Source organism: Stegodyphus dumicola, chromosome 1 (genome assembly GCF_044657685.1).
Source record: "Stegodyphus dumicola isolate Sdum_Otavi_A_Nest chromosome 1, ASM4465768v1".
In the NCBI taxonomy this organism is placed as follows: domain Eukaryota; kingdom Metazoa; phylum Arthropoda; class Arachnida; order Araneae; family Eresidae; genus Stegodyphus; species Stegodyphus dumicola.
In genome coordinates, this window is record NC_140768.1 from 112282235 (window position 1) to 112300131 (window position 17897).

Consider the following 17897-nt stretch of genomic DNA (forward strand, 5'->3'; position numbering starts at 1 on the left):
TTGAAGTCTTCAAGTTTAGTTTTCTTCCATTTTATTTTTTACCTTTATTAGTTCTACAGCTGTAAAAGGCTATTTATTTTGCTAAGGAAAAAAATATCCGGACTAAAAAAAAGAATTAAATAAAAAGAACCAAATCGAACGAAGCTTATCCAGGCATTCCATTATACTTTAAAAGCACAGCAAGGACAGAAATTTATTCTAATATTATCTCGAAATAAAACACATATTTCATAGTAATAATAAGAATAGTGATAACAACAATAATAAGAGGCTACTAATCTAAGTCAATCTTATTGTTACTGATGATTACATTTGCCTAGTTGACGAAATGAAGAAAAGAAAGAAAGAGAAAAATAGAAAGCTAGGAAAGTTCCCGCCACCTACTAAAAATAAAAATACACCAGAATGCGTCAAGGAGCTGGTTTCTATCTTTAGTAGCCAAGTTAAGCTTCATTCGTCGAAGCGTCGGTGGTATAACGGTTAGCATAGCTGCCTTCCAAGCAGTTGACCCGGGTTCGACTCCCGGCCGACGCATAGTTCTGTTTTTCATACTCTCTATGATTTTTTTTCCTCCCATGCTCATTTTCATGCTTATTAATTCTCTGGATAAAATGCTTTGTCTCGAAACGGCATTTTGCACTGAATCACTGTAAACCGCGTATCACTTTTCTAATTGTTGCCACCAAATATTGTCGCCCTGTATTAGATTAAAAAAAATAAATAATAAAGAATCAGAATGAATGCATGCATGTTTCTCGCATTGTGAAAAAACAACGGGGCCTAAAGCCATCAAATTCTGAATAACATAGTCCTCCACCCGAACATGGGCTCTTAGAAGCAATTTTGAATTTCGAATTTCTTTTATTATCCAATTCATATTTTGTAAAATTTGAAGGAATTTTTGATTAACAAACTCGACGATTTCAAAGCGAACAGTGGCAACACTGTACGGGTTAAAAATTTTTATCTCCAGCGCGCGAGACTGTCTATGCGAAATTCTAAAGATATGTTTTTAAATATTTTATGAGTTTGCCGTTGAATCAAATTTTATGTGGCGTAAGCGCCAAGAATCTGATATATAATAAATAAAGTAAACACACAAAACGTTGATAATAAAAAGCCAAAAAAGGAAAATTTTGTAACGCCAACTTAGTAAGAAAACTGGACATTGATATGATAAACATTAAAAAAAAAAAAAAAAAAAAAAAAAAAAACGTACTCTAACACATAACGCTGCATCGGAAATTATAAACTCATACTGCTATCCTACTTTTAAAATTTTTGTAATTTTGCTGTTGAATTGTATATGGAGTAACTGCGAAGAAAATGATGCTCAAAAATAAAGCTAAAAGCCCCCCCCCTCGCCTAAAAAAAATTATAAAAATAAAAAATCTGAAAGTTTTTAGATTTTATATTACGCCGAAAGGGGCCTTTTGTTTAACGACTTGTGTGTTACCTTAATTTATTAAATATCATGTTCTTCGCTCTTAAACCATAAAATTCAATTCAACAGTAATATCGCAAAATAATTTTAAAATAGCATATCTTTAGAATTTCCGTCTCGCGCTGGAGATAAAAATTCGCCCCTCCCCGTTCAGTGTTGCCGCTGCTCGGTTTAAAATCGTTGAGTTTCCTAATCCAAAACTCATAACAAATTCCAATTCCAAATTTGGGCTTGCGGGTGCTAATATTCGGTTGGAGACGTACGTTATTCAAAATTTGATGGCTCTAAGTACTGTTGTTTTATCACAATGCGAGAAACACACCTACCTTTATGCAGCGTCTTCATTATTAAATTTCTTTAAATATAATACAGGGTGATAATATTTGGTGGCAACAACCTGAAAAGTGAAACGCCGTTTATAGTCGTTTATTTTAATTAAAACTAAACTGGAGTTTCCTTTGAGATCTAGAAAAAGTGATTTCGTTATTTTGTTTTGCCCTAAAGAGTCTGCTTAAATTAAAAGAAAAATTAATACGCACAATAGTATATTTGTTTGCTAACACGTTTTTCTCCAATCAGTAAACGTTGCTGATGCAGATTAAACGTCAAATAAAATGCATTTCATGTCCTTCAAATAAAATACAGCCCTACGAAGAATTTTGTGAAATAATTATAATTTAATATTTTTCACTCAATAAAAAAATGCGCATTTCATCTTTTTTCTCTCTCTATGATTACAGTATCATATGAGTTACATAAGATACAAACTTTCAAATTTTAATATATTTATATATATCAGATTTTAATATATTTGTTTTAATATACCGGGTGGCCATAATTAAACTGACAGTGCTCACAGCGCGATCTATTTGTGAGAATGATGCCACATTTTGTAGGAAAATTAAACAAGACGGGGGACGAAGGATTCCGCGAAAAAAAAAAAAATAGTTCCAAAAGTCACCGCTAGGGAAATATTTGGCGCTGTGTAATAAAAAAATAGAGTGTTAACAAATGCAAATTAATACGGAATAAAATTACCTTTTATTATGGATATGCCTACAGTACGGTCATAATACAGGGAAGACCCAATCCTCCTAGTCCCATGCACCATATGATTATAAAGGGTCGACCCCCTCAAGACCACAAAAGGAAAGAAGAGAGAAAAAGAAGCTAATTAACTAAAAATAATTGGAGGTTAATTAACGAACTAAAAATAAGGAAGAGACATACAAACAACGAAGCACAACACCAAACATTCAAAATCCAAAAACAATTAAAAACCCCACAAGCAAACAGAGTGGCGAAAACTCTCAAGAAACATTCATTCACATGAATTTTCGGAACAAGCACTGCAGGAGCCCTGCGGACAACCAATGAAAATCTCTAGTTCTATCTCTGCAGTCTCATCCTTAAAAGCATTAAACAAGATTTTGCGATTGTTAAAATAACTCCTATAACATTGAATCAAATTCCTTGGCAATTTATGATTAATCATGGTTTGTAAAATAGAGTTCCAGCACACTGAATCGAATGCAGACGAAACATCCAAGGACAGCAGCACTACGTGATGCGAACTCTTACAGCTTCTAATAAAGTCAATAGTATCATATAATGCATCATCTGTAGAACAGCCAGCTGTGAAACCATACTGTCGCCGACTGAGTATCATTCTACTATTCAGGTAAAACTTCAATCTCTCAACCAAGATTCTTTCATACACTTTTCCAAAAACACTCAAAAGTACAATTGGTCTATATCTGTCATTCTGCTTTGGAACTAAAACAACTCGACCGATTTTCCAATTTCTTGGAAACACATAAAATTTAAAACAGTAATTAAAAAGCAATATAAAAATATCCAGATGTGTAAAAATTAAAATCTGAACAAATATAGGATTAAAACAGTCCGGACCCGGAGCGCTTCGACGCCTCATTTCTTCAACTGCACTTCTGAACTCTGCCTCTGTAATTACAGCGTCATCCAATGGGCAGTCAGAAAGTCTATCCTCATCTAATGAAATATCCCCAGGTGCTCCCAATTTGAGTGATTGCAAAATCTTCTGCCTATTGAGTTCAATCAAATTGTCAACGTGCTGAGAATTATACAGAGCAACAGCACGTCTCACTTTCATAGAGGCAATTCGATAAAAACCATCATAAAAATAAAGATTATTAAGAAAAAATTTCTTCTTAGTTTCAAATTTTGTCTTCCGAATTAGACGTTTATAAGTTGCCAATTCTTTTTTATATGCAATTTTCCTTTCATTACGTATATTGTCCGCTAAATTCAAAATTTGCGAACTTTTCCTCAAAGCACGTATCCGGCGTCGCATACAAGTAAGTTGTGGAGTCCACCACGAAATCTGCCTACTTCCCTCTTGTTTTGTTCGTAACTTCTTTTTAACATCGATAGACAGATTCTCAAAAAATTTTTCAATACAATTTTCAATTGTATCAGAGTCCTCACACTTCAATAAATCTAATTTAAATTTCTGCATTATCGGAGCAATTTTATAACAATACCTTGTAATCCGGTGGACATCTCTTGTTAAAACAATCTTAGGACCACAATGAATATTTTCATCATAATTCAACTGCAAATAACGATGATCACTAAGACTCTCATCCATCAGAACTTGCAGAGCTCCAGAATTGATAGACAAACCTGGTGAGGTCATAACAAGATCAGTCCATCCCTCACCGATGGTAGATTTGAAAGTTGCAGGAAAACTCAAATCATTTAGTAAAATTATATTGTTACGAATTTGGTATTTAAAAAGCTAATATTAGTTCAATTATAAATTAATTGGTTTTATTTCTCGCGCAGTGCAGCGCGTGACGAATATTAAAAGAAAGCTAAGCCGGAAAAATTGAAAATACAAGAGCGCGTGCATTAAATAAATAAATATCTCTTTTTGATTTCGAGAAAGTACTGGAAAATTCTAGCGCGTGATTTTAAAATCTTATAAAAGGAGGAAAACATCTCAGTTTGTAGTAGTTGCTTAGTTTGTTGTTGTTTAGAAAACTACTGTTGTTGATTGTAGCGAATTCGCGGATTAGCGTTCTTTAGCTGTTTTGAATTACGTTCTATTGGACATTTGAGTAGTTAAAAAAAACTACTGTGAGATATTGTAATACTGCATGATAATTTGAGAAAATTTAAGCATTTTTTTTTGTTGTGATAATAATAAATTTTTGTTCATTTTTCATCGGACTTGTGCATTCATTTCATAACGAACCCGTACGCACGCAACAATTTTTGGTGTCAGAAGTGGGATTTGAATGCCAATCACAAGAGCGATGGAAGAGCAATTAAGACAGCTGATATTAGCGTTTCCCTCGTTTAAAGAAGAAATGAAAGCAGAGATGAAATGTAATCAGGAAAAGATTGATGCAGGACAGGAAAAGATTGAAGCAAGACAAGAAGAGATGAAAAGAGAAATTACCAGCGTAATAGAAAACAAATTCGAGGTTATGGAAGGCAGAATTGACGCAGTTGAGAATAAAGTTGGAAACTTTGAAGAAAAAGTTTCTTCGGTAAAAGAAAAAATAGAAGAGAGAGTTTCTGCCGTGGAACAACAAATTAATGATAGAGTTTCTGCGGTCACCAAAGAAGTTGATGATTTAAAGAAATTCGTAGCGACGGCAGGTAGCAATCCGGAAGGTTTCAAATTTTTATCGATGCCTGCTCGTTCCGTTCTGAAACTATCTACATATGATGGGAAGACCTCCTGGCAGGTGTATAGGACACAATTTTCTATCGTTGCGGATGCAAATGGATGGGATTCCCAAGCTAAGGCCTGTCATCTCGCCGCTTCTCTGAGAGCAGACGCAGCGGATATCCTGCAGACGCTTCCCGAAAATCAAAGGCTAGATTTCGAAGCTCTATCCGGCGCTTTGGAGCTGCGCTTCGGCGAGAAATGTTTAAAAGACTACAGCAGGCTCCAATTAAAATCTCGTCAACAGAAGCCTACCGAAACACTTCAGGAGCTCGCCGCGGATGTTGAAAGGCTGTCCCATCTCGCCTTTTCGGAATGCCCGACAGAAACGAGGGAAATCCTGTCCCTGCAATATTTCATCGATGGCATCCGGGACTCTGAAATACAGAAAGCACTGCGAATGGCGGATGTTAAAGATCTGAAAAGCGCTTTAGTGTATGCCATGAAATTTGAGGCAGCCCAGCAAGCAACTCTTAGGGATAGCTACCCAGTCAGAGCTGTGCGAGTCCACGACCCAGGGGACCAATTGATGGCTCGTTTAGATGATTTATCCAGACAAGTCGATGCTTTGATACGGAGTAGCAGTGAGAACAAAGTGGCTGTAAGATGTTGGAGATGTGGTTCTGAAGGTCACCTACGACGGCATTGCAGAACACCCCAGGGCACGGATAATAAAACGGATGAGTTGACAAGACCAGTGAATGCTTTAAGACGGAATAGTGGTGAAACAAAACCGACCCTAAAGTGCTGGAATTGCGGTGTTGAAGGCCATCTACGAAGGAACTGCAGAACTCCCCAGAGCACGGAAAATAAGGCATACGATTTAAACAGACAATTAAATGCCACGGCAAGGAAAAGGACTGACAAGAAACCAAAGTGCTGGAACTGTGGAGCTGAAGGCCACGTACGAAAGAATTGCAGAACACCCCAGGGTACGAAAATTGAGACAATTTCTGAGCAACGACGCAGGAAACAAATTAATGACCATATCAAGGAACGGAGGTTGCCAGATAATGAAAAACCCTGTTTTAAAGCGCTTAAGATCTCTATAGTGAGTGGCAACAATAACGGACTGTCCATCAATGGGAATATCGATGGAGTTCCTTGCAATATGATCATTGACACAGGAGCTAATGTTACCATCATTAGGAAAGATTTAGCTGAACAGTTTAAAGATAAACTTATTTGGACGCCATCCTGTGTTACCCTTCAGACTGCGTCTGGTGACAAGATCGACATAACTGGGAAGTTAAACGTAAACATCACGTTTGGAAGTGCCGCCTACCATCACACGGCATATGTGGCGGATATTACAGATCCATGCATACTCGGATTGGACTTTTTAAGGAAATACAATTTTTCCTTAGATTTCAAAAACAATAAGCTGCTTTCAGCATCTGATGGCATGACTATCCATCCTCAAAAGGGATCCTCGCCTGGAAATGTCGACGCCTTGTCCGAAAGATCGAGCTCGGGAAGCTGCCGAAATCATACCAGGGTCGAAAAGAAACTCAAGACTACCAGCTATTCTCCATCCCAGAAGCTCTTCGGTCGAGACCTTCGTCTGCCTTGTGACCGCCTGTTTAGTCGCCCTACGGATGCGCCTTCATCGCCTGAGGAACACATCCAAGATGCCCAGGCCCGGTTTGAGGGGATGCACCGTTCTGCACGAAAGCGAGTCAACTTGGCGACGGAGAAAATGAAGATCAGATGCGACACAAGAACTACTAGACAGAGATCCAACAAAGGAGACAAGGTGTGGTTGTGGAACCCAATTCAACGAAAAGGACTGAGTCCTAAATTACAGTCACCTTCGGATGGTCCATATACAGTGCTTAACACGAATGACGTCGTGGTTCGGATCCGTGAGTCTTCGAACTCTTACGACAGGTTAGCTTATTACTATGGCCATAGTACGTAATGTAAATAATTGTAAATAGTATCAGACCATGGTCCTTTTTGTTTATAAATGTGTATTTAGTATTTGATTTGTATTTAGTATTTGTTTTGTATTTAGTATTTGATTTGTTTAAGTTAGTTATTGCATTTATTGTTTATATTGTTTGATATTGTAATGTAATGTTTATGCCTCAGTTGCATTTATGCCACAGTTGTAAGTTTAGCTTCCTGTCCAGGGATTGTACTGCCCGGGACGTGCAGTCCTTGGGAAGGGGGCAGTGTTACGAATTTGGTATTTAAAAAGCTAATATTAGTTCAATTATAAATTAATTGGTTTTATTTCTCGCGCAGTGCAGCGCGTGACGAATATTAAAAGAAAGCTAAGCCGGAAAAATTGAAAATACAAGAGCGCGTGCATTAAATAAATAAATATCTCTTTTTGATTTCGAGAAAGTACTGGAAAATTCTAGCGCGTGATTTTAAAATCTTATAAAAGGAGGAAAACATCTCAGTTTGTAGTAGTTGCTTAGTTTGTTGTTGTTTAGAAAACTACTGTTGTTGATTGTAGCGAATTCGCGGATTAGCGTTCTTTAGCTGTTTTGAATTACGTTCTATTGGACATTTGAGTAGTTAAAAGAAAACTACTGTGAGATATTGTAATACTGCATAATAATTTGAGAAAATTTAAGCATTTTTTTTGTTGTGATAATAATAAATTTTTGTTCATTTTTCATCGGACTTGTGCATTCATTTCATAACGAACCCGTACGCACGCAACAATATTATTAGAGACGATAAAGTCAAATACCAATCGCCCTCTTGCATCAATATCTCCTGCGCCCCAGCTTGGATGTTTAGAGTTAAAATCACCGGTAACAATGAATTACAGTACGGTATGGAAAATCTTACGAAACATTATCAACTTCTATCCGTACAAGATCAGCCGTGTACAGGAGTTACTGCACCCCGACCATGATAAGCGACTGACTTTTGCTCTCACCTTTCTTGCCAGAATGAAGGTGGATGATGCTTGGCCGTGATGGATGATCTTATGGGAAGACGAGGCCCACTTTTACCTGAATGGAACTGTGAATACCCAGAACTGCTGGACTTGGGATGACAAATCACCACATGCAGTCACAGTAATTCCCTTATATTCACCAAAGGTAACTGTTTGGTGTGGGTTCACAGCGGAATTTATCGTAGGTCCATTCTTCTATGAGAACATTACCCCGACAGGGCCGGAAACCTGTTCTGTTACGAACAGCTTTGTTATTCCGGCACTTCAGCAAAGACAATGCCTGGAGGAAATCATTTTCATGCAAGATGGAGCCCCTCCACACGTTGCTGTACGAGTGCAACAGATGCTACGACAGAAATTCACAACAGAAAGAGTCATTAGCCGCTACTTTCCAACTGCATGGCCAACTCGGTCGCCTGATCTTACCCCATGCGACTTCTGGCTATGGGGTTACCTTAAGTCCAAGGTCTATCAAGGAGTGGTCCAGGACCTGGCTACGTTGAAGGATAACAAATCACGGACTGTACGGGAGATTCCCGCAGACATGTTACTTTCTGCTGTTGTGCATACTGTGCACAGAATGCAATATGTGGTCCACAACAACGGCAGCCACATTGAACCACATTTGAATGCAAAATAAAAGGTAATTTCCGTATTGATTTGCATTTGTTAACACTCTATTTTCTATTACACAGCGCCAAATATTCCCCTAGCGGTGACTTTTGGAACTTTTTTTTTTCGCGGAATCCTTCGTCCACCATCTTGTTTAATCTTCCTACAAAATGTGGCGTCATTCTCGCAAATAAATCGCGCTACAGAACACTGTGAGCACTGTCAGTTTAATTATGCCCACCCGTTATTTCAGATTTTAATATAAGGCTCAAACGCAACCTTATTTTGGCACAAATTTTGAATAAAACTCTAACGCTTTCGAAGGCGACCAAACACGGGTTCCTCGTGTTCAAAAGCAAAAAAATTTTACTACTGAAGAAAATTTCCATTTAAGCATTTCTTTTTACAAAAGTGTTTTTATATTAGTATACATTTTACAATATTTTATAGTATTATTTATTTATTTTTTATATAACAGTCTTTATATAATTTTTTTATATATAATTTGCGATCGTGACGAAATTTGGTATGCAAAAACATCTTGATCGAACATGCAAATGATCAAAGTTTCAAGGCAAATGAACAGGAATTGCGATCATAGCGCGTAATTCGCAAAGTATAAAACCATAACAGAAACGGAAATTTTATTTTATTTTATTTTTTGTATTTATTTATTTTTTTTTCTGCCATTGTAATTCCGTAAAGAAGCAACAAAAGATGTCATTACGACGATATCGAAGAACTTACAGACAACTAAACGACTTCAATTGTGGTCGCATTGTAGGGCTGCGGGAAGCTGGGTGTTCATACCGAACAAACGGCCGCTACCTGCAGCGTACAGACACTGCTGTGCAAAGATGTTGGCAGCAATAGTTATTGTAAGGGAAATTGCGGACGAAATGAAGGCTTTGGAAGGCCAAGGATCACAAATGCAAGGCAAGATAGGATGATTGTTTGCCAGGCCCGAACCGCCCCAACGGTATCAATGTCGACTATTCAACGCACTACAGCCATGTCTATACCTCCCGTGGTACCGCCCACAATCTCACGGTGCTTGTCTGAGGCGAGGTTACGCTCACAGAGGCCTTTAAGGCGTTTGCTTTTGACTCCTACAACATCGGCGGAGTCGTCTGGAGTGGTGTTATCAGGTTCTGTGTTCCTCCTTACTTGCTTAGGGAACATTTAACTGTCCTGACTCGGAACAGGGAGCTTACTAAAGCTATGTTCAATAAATTTACGAAGTAGACAATACACACAGGAAGGGTATACGAAACCCTTTACTTTTCTCTCTTTACAATGATTTCCGGACTTCGGAATACAGAGACCAACCACTTGTGGTCTGAACGTAAGAATATAACAATATTAACTAAACTCTAACTAAACTAACTTTGGATTAATAAACAAGTGCCTACTTGAAGATTGGCCGTATATTAGCAAAAAGCCGTATGTAGTACAGAGAACTGCTAACATTACGATACGTTTAAAATTATCAAGAGGATTAAACCTCTGACCTTGAAGGCAACCAGCAACCGAGTAAAACTACTATGGCAAGCGGCCTGCTTCTAATAGCTCCTTCCTCTCTCTTGCTTGGCAAAAAGCCACAACTTAAGTACTTGGCGTTCGCAAGACAAATTTGCATAAATAAGTTAAAGCTTTTAATTCTGGCCGGAAGTAGAAAATAAGAAGTGATAGTAAAGATTTAAAATAAAATAAACGTTAGTAAAACTTAAGATCCTTACAGTGTCGCAGCCGATCATCATGGCTGCCATCAGACTGGCATCGTAAAGTGTTCAGCGAAGAATCCCGCTTCACTCTTGAAGCAGATGAAGACCGTTTTCGTGTCCGGAGAGGACGGGGCCAGCGGTCCCAATCAGCCTCAGTTTTACGAAGGATCGACAACTAATGAATGCCTGGCAGAATGTGTCGCAGGTTGACATTAGGTACCTCTACCACTCCTTACCTCAACGAATTCAAGCATGCATTGCTGCCAGGGGTGGTTCGACCAACTACTAAAGTGAACACTCAATGGGTGATTGTGAGCCGTGAACAGCTACTATGGCCTTGATTTTTTAATCATTTTATTATCTATACACATATTCAATTTCATCAAAAACAACTACTTCCTTCCTGGTGCTTCGAATTTTTTTGCAAAAGAGTGTAAATGTTATAAATGTTTATATAAATTTATTACATATTTTAGAATTCTTGATAATATTACTATTTATTTTTAATTAAAAAATTTCATAAGAAAATGTTAGTTTCTTTTTATAGTTTTTTAACTTTTTATGATTTTTACAGTTTCCGAAACAATTATGGTCCTCGAAATTGATAGAGAGCGATCAGATCGCCAAAATAAGATTGCTGTTTCTGCCTAATTTCATATTCCGGCGTGTCTCATTTAAACCAGCATCTTGGTTTTTTTAGGAAAGAAACTTATTAAAAATTTAATTAAATAAAATCTGAAAAGGTTCAGATTTTAACGATCGCCTAAAAGGCTAAAAAAGATGAATAAATAAATGAAACGAAGAAAGATAAATAAATGAAAGATAAATGAATGACTTACATTTTTGTTGAAAGCCAACAGATTCGAATGAAAAATTGAACAACGCATTTAGATTGAATGAAATTGAGAATGAATAAATGAAAAATCTCATTTTAAGACAAAAATGGAAACAACCAATATAAAAAAAGTCAATTCCTACTTAATATTGCATAATTAAAAACTAAAATTTTTCTTTGTTGACCTAAGTAGGAATTGACTTGAAAAAAAAATTATATTACTTTATAATATTTGTTTTATATTATTTTTTCAAATACTATCGAAACATCAAGTGCCATCCACTACAAGTTTAAAAAAAAGTATTTGAACTTGAGGGATGAATAACAGCGACAGCCCGGCTTAAGAGTATCAAAAAAAAAAAAAAAAAAGTTTTATTCACGACTGAAAATTCGAACAAGATATAGGGAGAGTGTGAGGTAATAATAGGAATTTAAATTTTTTTTTTTTAAAATATTACTTTATAAAGTATTTCTCTCGCCTTCCTTGCGTGGATTTGGCGATTGGGTCCCCTAAAACCCCAGTCTTCCGCTTCAGTATACAAGGTATGTCTTCCGCTTTCCTAGTGTGCCTTCGTGGTGTAGTGGTCAGCACACTGAGCCGGTATTCCAGAGGTCCGTGGTTCGATTCCCGGCGAAGGCGTTTGCTCATTTTTCATCTTGCCTGCTTCCAAAAAGTACCCAATGTCTCTACAGTGGCGCTCGAACTAAAAGGGTTGTGGATGATGACTCTCCACACTCAGGATTGGGTTCCCTAAAAAAAAAAGGCCAGTCGCCTTTTAAAAGGGGGAGTATATAAGGTATTTCTCCCGCCTTCCTTGCGTGCCTTCATGGTGTAGTGGTTCTGTACGCTGAGCCGGTATTCCAGAGATCCGTGGTTCGATTCCCGGCGAAGGCTTTGCGAATTTTTTTCTTCTCCTGCTTCTGAAAGAATCCTAATGTCTGTGCAACTTTATAATATTTTTTTTTTTTGTATTATTTGTTCGAATACTATCAAAACTTCAAGTGTCATCCACTACAAATTTAAAAAAATGTATCTGAACTTGAGTGGGTAACTAAAAGGTATTTTATTAACGATTGAAAATTTGAACAAGATATAGGAAGAGTGTGAGCTAATGGTAGGAATAAAAAAATTAAAAAAAAGAAGAAGAAGAAGAAGAAGAGAGAACGTGAGAACTTCCAGAATTCCTATTAATTGTTTCTCAAGTTATAAATAAAATGTAGGACTCAAAAAATTCACTTTCTTTCAAACGTGAGAGAAATCATATTGCACTAATCTAGTTGGTAATAATGAATAAAAAATACATCCTTATAAGAGGTAAATTCAGACGCCCTACAGATTCGAAGCTATGTGGGAGAAAAAAATGTCCCAGTTACTAAATTTAGCCTTGCATGTTTTCGGACAAATACATAATAACACTACGCGTCATGAAGCTCTAATTTACCCATTAAAACGTCACATTTCGAGGCAAGACGTCGACTACGTAGCCATAGACAGGCAACCCACCCGGTTTGAATGATGGCCAAAGATGGTGTCTTTGCTTTTCACTTTGAACGTTTTTTCTGTGAAGAGGTTCATGGAAATAGGCTGTTTATCATTGAGATTGATTTTTAGTAGATGATGTCAGATGGCTGGTTGAAAACTGAGTGATATATTCAACTTCCCACGTTAAGTGCAATAACTATTTTTCATTGTTCGGAAAAATGTGCTCCCTAACAAAGTTGAAACAAGACCATTTTCTTACATTATTTCTTGGCGCTAGTATTTCTTTTATGGATGCCGTCATCTCCCGTCTTATTCGTGCCAGACATGTGATGAGAATGTGATTTTAGAATAATTTCCTCTTTTAGATGGAGAAATGGTACACAGCATGTCTCAAAAATGCATTCAGATTTTGAATGATGGTAATTTAGTGTTTATTAATACTCCCTCTGTATCGAAATGATTACATAATTTACGGAAATTATTTGTATCGAAATGATTGTTCCATTTTTAAAAACAAATGTTTTTTCCTGCTGTACTAATTTCAAGGTTCAATTTTATTTTATTAAGTACGATACAACTATATAAGCGTAATAAGTATTTATTTAATTTTTATTTTATATATATTACGTTTTATTTAATTTTTAAAATTATTTATTGCTTCATAGGCCACACTAATCGATTCTCTGCATCCGCGAACGTGTTTCGAAATTGAAGTATTGCCATTTTCATGTGTTCTCATCTTGCAATTCAAGTTTTATGGTACAGAGAACAGCTTCAATGTTCGTTGTTTTCACTTGGCTGTACGGGGTAAAGAAAGTATTGTAATCCCTAATTCGGTTATCAGATTTCGAGTGAAGTATCCGTTTTGACTGTTGACTGACTGAAATCAAAGTTCTCTGTCAATTTTTATGTATACTTTGTATTATACCATTTTAATTTGAGTTTTAATTTCAATAAAATGTGTCTAATTATTTTTCTTTTTCTTTATTGGAAATTGTATATTTTTATTTCATTTTCGGAATTCCTCTGCGTAGAGCAGGCGTTCAGAATTTTCTGGTGAACTGTTACAGTTAAATAATTTATAAAGATTCATCAACTAATTTTGGATGAAGAGAAACGCAGTGGTTTTCCCGGGGAAGGGGAAGGAATTCAATTGAATCTGATCTACCTCGTCTTAATACCGTTGAATCAGATTTTGATTGCATTATTTTATATTTCATATATATATAATTTTCGGGAATTCGTCTGGTTTGGTGACAATTGGTTGATAATTTTTTCATATTTATTGGGAAGTCTGGATTTTACTGGTACTGAATTTCATTTCTTTTGTGTCTTGGAAAATTTGGTTCTAAATTTCTTACTTTTTGTAATTGATTATAATTAATTAATTATAATCTTTAATTGATTAGTTTTTCAGCAGTATATTGCGCCTAAATAATATTGGGATAATTTTGTCTTCAAATAAAAATTTGTGATACTGTTATATATTTATAACTTATTCTTCTGATTTGAAAGGATCTCGATCAGATCCATATTCCTCTACTCTGAAACCTACCTACAGAAAACGCAGTTCATAAATTTGTGGAAAAAAATAAAGAACTAGATTTTTCCCTGATGAGGTAAAATGACGACGACCAAAAATAGATCCTAACAAAACTGAAGAAATTCGACAATTCTTTCAAATTAAACCAACAACTTCGGTTAGGTTCTTAAAATTTATAAATCTTTTTAAATCCCAAAAGGGCTATTGGACTCGAAACACGATTTGCATTGTTTCACTTTAATGCGTTATTCACTTTTCATTCCTATCTGTTGCCATTCGAAGAAACCTAACATTATTCTTTCAAAATGAATCTGTTACTAATGGGAAAAACTAAGCAAATTAAAAGCAATAGATGTAATAAGAATAATATTTTTTTGCTTTTTAAGCTGATTGATTTAAATAAAAATGCATTTAATTCATGATAAATCTAATTAAAAGCATTTAATAGTTTAATAGAATGACGTTATATATGTTTTTCACTTTACGAAAGTATAGAAGATATACAGCGCCCTCATGTTAGTCTAAATATATATTCATATAATATACTATAAAATCTTTCGTTATTCCACCGGGCCATCTATATCGATAATCTCAAACAGATAAACCATATTAAACTTTAAACATGTTTATAATGTCTCATTAGATATTGTAATAATGTGTATGCATTCTTATCGCAACGCAGGTTTCTTTTAAAGGAATAATATAGTAATAGTTACCAATATAGTTTATTAATGACTAACTACATTTTTTATGTTCTTACTGTAGCCGCGTCTTTCCGAAATTAAATTATTCACATAATTCCCCCCCCCTCTTAATTTTCCCACGATAAAATTAGTTGAAAAAGCGAAGGAATACGCGAGGAAATACGATAAATGTTTCACTCCGAAGGATTTAATGCAAATAATTAGTTGCCGAAGCTTAGGAAATATTGATTTCATTGCCAAAAAAAATGCGTGAAATCTTGCTTAATAAAAATCTTATTACCAAGCATTACTCAATCTCAGGTTTTTGTTTATCTTCCGCAGTCAAGAAGCTTGCATAAACATGGACTAATAAAAAAAATATGTGAATGAATATGTATTTAGGTAGGGAATGGGTGTTAAGGCGAGGTTGGAACTGAGATAACGAACTGCACATAGAAGTCATCAATGGACATATCCTACGCGAACCGGATGTTGCAATCGCATTTTTTTGTCTCAAGGCCAGCAATTTTACTGCGTCAGCGGCAAAGCTCATTCAGCGAATGATGTAAACACATTCCGAAACTGTTTGGGTAGGAAGTGCTTTTTCAAAATGACTGGGATTTTTACAGAAAAGTATCCCGTAATTATTTTTCTCAGTCGCCGTAGACATGCTACTAGTTGTTAAAATTGAGTTACATAAATAAAATTGAGTTGTATTGTTAAACTGAGTTGCTAATATAAACAAAAATCTTTTCACGGAAGTTCAAAATAAATTATTTACTCTTTGATTATATTTCAATGCATTTTTTTCCTAGAATGAACGTACATTAACCGAATTGATAACGTGAGGCGATGCGAAAAATATTTTTCTTAATATCAATGGAATATAACTAATATAAATACAGAGGGTGTTTACACATTTTTAGAAAGCTTTCGATAAAGAATTTTAAAAAAATTTTGTCAGAAGCTTATTATATGATATGAGAAATATCGTCTGCTACTTTTAAATTTATTCTTCTTTCGAAATATCGCATGTATACAAGCTGTGGATTGAAAGACAGGTTTTTGCGCTTTTCAAAGAGAAATATTCCTATTTATAAAAGTTAAAAAATCTGGTGTGTACACCACATGACTTCCTTGCACGGAATATTAAATTATAGGCATTTTTTCCTGCATTTCATTTAAACTCGTTGAAATGAATTAAATCTACTTCGTCGAGAGCGCACAAACCACAGCAGAATAAATGCACTCTTCTTTAAAATTCACTATATCTATTTACCATGGCGACACTCTAGCTCTAGCTTCGCTTAACAGCGTTACACCTCATTCATTTTATATGCACAAAACTTGTACCATCTGAAGAATTATCTAATCGTTGCCACATGTTCTACGCAAATACTATACTAAATCTAAAACGAGGTCTAAAAGAAATTAGACAAATAAAAAAGAAACAGTTGTTGTTGCGAAGCTTAGTTTATTTAGATTGCAACAAACCCACTATTCTGCTAAATTTCCAATGTAAACAAATATGGTGGCAACAAATCCACTATTCTGCTAGGTTTCAAATGTAAACAAATATGGCTGCTATAGTAAAAACATTAGGCTTAGCCAGTGGCGTAGATAGGTTGGGGCAAAGGTGGACATCTGTCCCCGGGCGCAGCATCCAGGAGGCGCCGAATTGATGCTACGAAATTTTTTAATAAAATGTTTTCCATTCTTGGCACACAGAAAGGGGCACAAATTCTTCAGTTGTCCCCGGGCGCTGGAATCCTAGCTACGCCACTGGGCTTAGCTGCACTTAAACAACTTTTAAATTGTTAAAAATTCTAAAAATATTGCATGCAGGTTAACTAAAGGCATAAAAACCTTAACCGGAAGATAAGAACAACATAATTCAATCATTTTTAAAGCAAAAAATGCACAATTTACCAACATATAAGGAAAAAAAAAACTGAGCTCATGGAGAACAGAGTAACAGAGTGGGTATATGTATGTATATATATATATTTACTTCTAGTGGGGCCGATGGCCACCAAAAAGGGAAATGCACAGTAGTCCCTAAAGATGTCCTATATACAAAATTTCAACGTTCTGAGGCTACTCGTTTTCGAGTTATGCGAGATTATTACATACATAGGCACGCCAAGGAAAAAATTCTCTTCTGAATCCGTTTTAAATCAGCTTTATAATTTTTTGAGGAAAAAAGAGTCCCTTTATTTTGTCCATACGTACAGATGTCACGCAAAAACATCATTAAATTGCATTCGATAACGGTCAAAATGGATATTTTCGTTGAAATATGGTACCTGGAATTTTTCATGATTACAATACTTCCTTTACTTCGTACAAGGAAGTAAAAACGATGTCCGCCAGCTTTTGCTGAGGCACTTTGTTCAAAGCAGAACAATTTCTAGCCCTCTGTATGAACACTTCAACAGGAGATAAACGGAAATACGTTGTGGCAATCGATGAACCTTGGGTTTACCTTTAAATGACTGCTATAAAAAAAAGTCTATTTATTATGGAAAACGAAAAGAATAAATTGTACAATCGTGGTTCCGTCACTGGAAAAGAAGTTTCAGTAAGAGGTTTATGGTTATCGGAGGATTCCCTCCGAATAGGAAATTAATAAGAGTGGGGAGTGAGGAAAAGATGTTAAAATCGACTCAACGACATCAAGAGAATGTTTCACGTCCGATATTGACCGAAGAAATTCCATTTCCTTATTCCAACGACTTTCAAAGAAATAAAACTTCATCAAGACAAAGCAAAAAGGTCATACTTCGAAAAGCACCGCTGCATTCCTTAAAAAAAAATGACGACTGAATACTGTATATATATTGCATATATACAGTACAAAGTACGAGGTCCGGACTTGTAGGGACTTCGAAAATTCCGGATTTGGGATTTTTCTAGATTTTAGATCATCAGTTTA

At 35.8% G+C, this 17897-nt stretch overlaps 1 non-coding gene across 1 annotated transcript; it reads left to right on the top strand.

Moving 5' to 3' along the window:
- The first annotated feature begins 462 nt into the window (after positions 1-462).
- Positions 463-534, top strand: TRNAG-UCC (transfer RNA glycine (anticodon UCC)). The gene has a single exon. It is a non-coding gene; the product is annotated as a tRNA-Gly (tRNA).
- The last annotated feature ends 17363 nt before the right edge of the window (positions 535-17897 follow it).